This window comes from Balaenoptera ricei, chromosome 3, assembly GCF_028023285.1.
Source record: "Balaenoptera ricei isolate mBalRic1 chromosome 3, mBalRic1.hap2, whole genome shotgun sequence".
Lineage (NCBI taxonomy): Eukaryota > Metazoa > Chordata > Mammalia > Artiodactyla > Balaenopteridae > Balaenoptera > Balaenoptera ricei.
This window is the reverse complement of record NC_082641.1, coordinates 37,797,590-37,803,589: the sequence shown is the minus strand read 5'-3', so window position 1 is coordinate 37,803,589 and position 6,000 is coordinate 37,797,590.

Genomic DNA, 6,000 nt, shown 5'->3' with positions numbered 1-6,000 from the left:
AAGAGTGAGCCCGTGAAACCCTAGGCCCCCACCCTCGATCCCCAAAAAAACAGAACCCCAGCCTCGTGCTCTCTCTCTTCTCTACCGGCAACCTTGTTGTGTGGCCCCAGGTGTGCCATGTAATTTCCAGGACCTTTAAGTAATAAACCTTTTTTTTTTTCCAAGTTTGGTGATGGTTATTGCTGAGGGCATCTTGCAGTCATAATAAGAACCAAAAGGGCTGGTCCAGACACAACACCGGTTATCAATAGACTGAGACCGGCACAAAACAATACATTTACATAAATTTTATAACATACGCATATTTCAAGCATTCAGAAAACTTAGAAAATATTGAATGAAAACCAATATATCCATCATTCAATCTTAACAAATACTATTATTTTACCATACTTATTCCTGATCCTCCTTCTTTTCTAAAATAAAGGAAATGTTGCAAACATAACTAAAATAACCAAAGGGAACCACCAAACATAACCACCACCCCACTCCAATGCTATTCCACTTCCTCCCTCATCATACTGTAATATCCAGAAGTATGTACAGAGCTTCCAGTTTATATTTTTATATTTTACTACACCTGTATAGCATTACCAATGTAATAGTCTCTGGATTTTTAAAACTTACATAGATGGGATGATACTGACCATATCTTTCGACAACTTGCTTTTTTCCCCCAACTTTATGTTTTCCAGATTCGTTCATGTTCATTCATTTAAACACTAGTATGTTCATATGAACATATAACAACTAATATATGTATTCCTTTATTGCTAGACATTCAGAAGTTCTCCATTTTGCCCCTATTACAAACAGTGCCACAAGGAATAATCTCTTACAACATCTTCTTATGCACCTGAGCGAGAGTACATTCAGGGTATTGATCTAGAAGTGCAATCGGTATGTCTCAGGGCATGTTCGTTTTCCACTGCACAAAGTACTACAAAGCAGCTTCCAAAGTGGTTCCACCAATTTAAATGCCTGCCTGCAGCGTACAAGAGCTCCCATTTCCCCACACCAAGATTATATGTGGTATTTAGACATTCTTTTTCCAATACAATGAGAATAATAGAGTGACTCATTGTTTCATTTGCATTCCCCACATTGATACTGAGGCTAAGGATATTTGAGCTTCATTTTCTGTGGATTGCCTTTCTTCTAGTCCCTTTCATAGGAGGACTGGGGCTGTTTTCCGATCTCTAAGCTCAACAGTCTTTAGCTATGTCCATGCCTCCTTTCCCCGAGCAAACGTGAATATGCTCAAACTCCACAGCCCATATCCAGGCATGATATCACCCAGGCTGCAGAAGCACCACTCAGAGCTCACTGTTCTGGCTTTGAGTGTACTAATGGGTTCCCACTTATGGATCCATCCTTCCTCCCTCCCTCCCTCCTTCCCTTCCTCTCTTCCTTCCTTCCTTTCAGCTCAGTCATACTTTAGTGTACCTTCTTATGGTACATTTCTTTATAAAGAATCTGTAATAGAGGGAGAAAGTAGTTGACGTCCTAGTCTACCATGTTGCTTGAACTAGAAATCTCTGCTACTTTTATTTCATTTTAAGCCATTATCTCTAATTATTGCTCTGCCTGGTTCCCTTTTTCTCTCCAAGATAGCTATGGAAAAGCACATTTTGAAATTTCTCTACCTTGGTTTCCTGGACATTTTAGAAAACTGTCTATCAACATACTATCAACTATGTAGGAACAGCAATTTTAACAAAATGAAAAGAAGGTGGAAGAGACTGAGAGAGAAACAGAGAAAGAGAGCTTGGTCTTTAAATCTTACCTGTACTGAAGTTCGGAGCCCTTTCCCGGCACAGAGTTAAGACTGATTCTATTAGACTATAACCCACTGATTGCTCTTAGTGTAAGGTTTAGTTTTCTTGATTAAGTTACTGAAATTTCAGATCAGGGAAAATTCTAGTTGATACTGGGCTCAATCTAGGAAAATCTCAGTCCTCCACAAAGCTGCTCTCTTGATCATGGAATTCCAAGACATTCTACTCTAGCTTTAGGCAAACTTCAGTTTAAAGCCATAGCATTTCTAGGCTGAAAGTTATCTCATGTGTCAAGAAAACAGTGCATATGATGAAAGCAGTAATGAAGGCTTCAAAAAACTTATTATTGGTGGAGGCTTTTAGAGTTCAGAAATCCTGTTCCCGGAGCTCAGAGTTTCTTTTGTTTTTGTTTTGTTTTGTTTTTTTAAACTACAGTGGACCCTGGAACAATGCAGGTTTGAACTGCATACATCCACGTATATGCCGATTTTTTTCACTAAATACATACTACAGTACTACTGGATCCACAGTTGGTTGAATCCACAGATGCAGAACCATGTATACAAAGGGCCAACTATAGAGTTATACTCAGATTTTGGACTGTGCAGAAGGCTGGCACCCCTAAGCCCCCCATCTTGTTCAAGGGTCAACTGTACCCGTGTTGGTTTACTAGGGCCGCCAAAACAAACTACCACAAACTAGGTGATTTAAAACAACAGAAGTTGATTATCTCACAGTTCTGGAGGCTAGGGGTCCAAAATCAGGGTGTTGGCGGGGAGGGCAGATGTTCCTCTGAAACCTGTAGGAGGGAATCCTTCTTTGCTTCTTCCTAGTTTCTGGTGGTTTACTGGCACTCTTTGGGATTCTTTGGCTTGCAGCTGCAACACTTCAATCTGCCTTTGTTGTCACATGGTTTCTCCCTCCTGTGTCTGTGTGTCTTTTTCTTGTAAGGACACCAGTCATATCAGATAAAGAGCCCACCCTACCCCAGTCTGACCTCCTCTTAACAGATTCTATCTGTAGTGACTCTTTCCAAATAAGCTCACACACTGAGGTACTAGGAGTTAGGACTTCAGTATAATTTGGGGTGGGGGGGCACAATTCAACACATAACACTACATATGTTGATAATTTGTTAAAAAGCTTGATGATGATAGACTTATTAAAATTGGATGTTCCCAAAAGATCAATGAGAACTTGTGCCTGGTCCTACAAGATAGTGTATGACCAGTTGAGTACTTATCCATTTCATCATTTTAAGTAGTTTTATAGTATTTGTCATAGGTTGAATAGTATCCCCCCCAAATTCATGTCCACCTGGAAGCTGAGAATGTGAACTTACTTGGAAATACGGTCTTTTTTTTTTTTTTTTTAATTTATTTATTTATTTTTGGCTGTGTTGGGTCTTAGTTTCTGTGCGAGGGCTTTCTCTAGTTGTGGCAAGTGGGGGCCACTCTTCATCGCGGTGCGCGGGCCTCTCACCGTTGCGGCCTCTCTTGTTGTGGAGCACAGGCTCCAGACGCGCAGGCTCAGCAATCGTGGCTCACGGGCCCAGTTGCTCCGTGGCATGTGGGATCTTCCCAGACCAGGGCTTGAACCCGTGTGCCCTGCATTGGCAGGCAGATTCTCAACCACTGCGCCACCAGGGAAGCCCGGAAATACGGTCTTTGAAGATGTAATTAGTTAAGGATCTTGAGATGAAATCATCCTGGATTTAGTGTTCACCTTAAATCCAATCACTGGCATCCTCGTGAGAAAAGGAGAGAACACACACAGACACTGGGAAGAAGACCATGTGAAAACAAAGCAGAAATTGGAGTTATGCTGCCATAAACCAAGGAATGCCAGGAGCCACCACAAGCTTGAAGAGATAAGGAAAGATTCTCCCCTAAAGCTTTCGGAAGGAGCATGATTCTGCCAAACCTTGATCTTGGACTTCTGGCCTCCAGAAGTGTGAAAGAATAAATTTCTGTCATTTTAAGCCACCAAATATGTGGTTATTTGTTATGGCAACTCTAGGAAACTAATGCAGTATTCCTTTTATACAGATTGGGAAAAATTTATTTCACCAATCCCTTATTGTTGAACAGTTAGGTTGTTTCCAATTAAAAGAACATAGTAAGACAGGGACTTCCCTGGTGGTGCAGTGGTTGAGACTCTGCGCTCCCAATGCAGGGGGCCCGGCTGGGTTCAATCCCTGGTTGGGGACCTGGATCCCACACGCATGCCACAACTAAGACTTCACATGCCACAACTAGGACCTGGTGCAACCAAATAAATAAAATAAATATTTTTTAAAAAAGAGAACATAGTAAGATGCTAAAAAATGTACTTGATGAAAAGAAATGGAGAAGATATCCAAATAACCTTGAGATAGGCAATTATAAATGGGAAGAAGCTACCAGAAAAGAGATTTCAACTCAAAATAAACTTTGTCTAGTAATCAGTACAGTACAAACTGGAAAAATGGCAGCCTTGGGAGGTAATAAATCTTCAACCTTCAGGCACAGAGGGGAGTATTTGGTGCAAATGTTTTAGCAGATATTTGAGCACTGAATAGTGGGTTGAACATGATGACCATTAAATTTCCTTTTATTCTAAAAGTTTATGAGTCTATCCCTCAGGGGATAGTGCCATGGGGGAAAATGTATGAAAGAAAAATATCACAATTGAAGAAATTTAGTGAAAGGGCAAGCTGAACCCCACACAACTCTCCAGCTCTCAAGAACATTACCATTTTGTCATTTGGAAACAGGAGGTTTAAAAAAGAAATTTAAAAAAATAATGTTAATGGCAAATCACATCTGCTGTGACAGGCTTAGAAGGAATGATTCATCGCACATTAGAGTTAGGAGGGATTTTGAAGATCTTCTTGTTCAATCCCCTCAATTTATTATATGAAGGAATTGAATTCAAGAAAAACTGAGTGGTCCTAAATCACTTAGCTAGTTAATGATAGAAGCAAGACTTCAATCTAGATTTTCAGGTCCAACTGTCAAACCGATTTTAAAACTTGTTTACATCTTCAGGTAACATGAGAACTAGAATTCTCTGGCATTGTTCTTTTAAATGACATTTAAAATCCTAGTTCTGAAGGTTGCAACAAATTACACTTTACCAGAGGATAATTGTATAGTTATTTTTTCTTCCTTTAGGGCTTTCCAAATACACAGATCCTTTATTTTTCCAATTATGAATCACACCCAGGTGGTGAGATATGGAAATCTTGCAAATACATTGAAAGGATATAATCATCTGCGTACTTGTGAACTAGTCCAACATTAAATATATTTACGCCCACATTAGCTAATCTTAAAGAATTATCATGTTCAAGCTTTTTACAACTGAAAAAATTATGATTCTTTTTCCCCTGTAAATGAATCTGAATATTGTGGATATTTCATGTTTAAGTATTTCTCCTTCAGTGTATAACACTGTTACTATTCAATCACCTTTCAAAATACCCCCAAAAGACTATTCATAGAATATAGAAACTTATAGTAATTTGATGATTATGAAATAAAAACATAAAACATTGTCAACAAAAATGCATAGATATAAGGCAACAGTCCAAAATGTTAACAGTATGAGATTATTTTTCCCACTTCTCTGAGTTTTTCAAATTTTCTATAATGATTACATATTTCATATCGACAACAAAAATAATCTTATATTCTACAGATTAAAATGAAGCTAAAAAACAAAACAATATGAAAATCTGATTTTCTAAACTAAATAAAAAGCCTATCCATTCTCTACCTAAGTGGATAAAATTAATACATAGGATATGATTTGATATAAACAAAGTAATAAACCTTACTGGATGCTTCTACATCGGGATGTTAAAATATTTATCTATATGTCCCTTGGGTAGTGCATGATAAGTAACTAAACAATGTCATCGAGTTTCAAATGAATATGGGTGTTGAAGGTTGACTGATTTCATGTTAATATAGTACCTGGAACTAAGAAGTTTATTCGCCATGTTTTCCTTTTTCTTCCTAGCTTCCTGTGCATCAAGTCAAATTATGAAGAAAGTTTCTGGATTTTATTCAGTATGAATCTAGCTCGAGATCATTTTCAAACTAACATGCAACTGATAGGACCATTAAATTTATGAATTCTTAAAAAGGAGAAATACTATAATGACTTACATTATAGAGGCCTTTGCTTATCAAAGGTTACAGTAATTTGGTTTTCCAAATTACTATTTCCTCTCCAA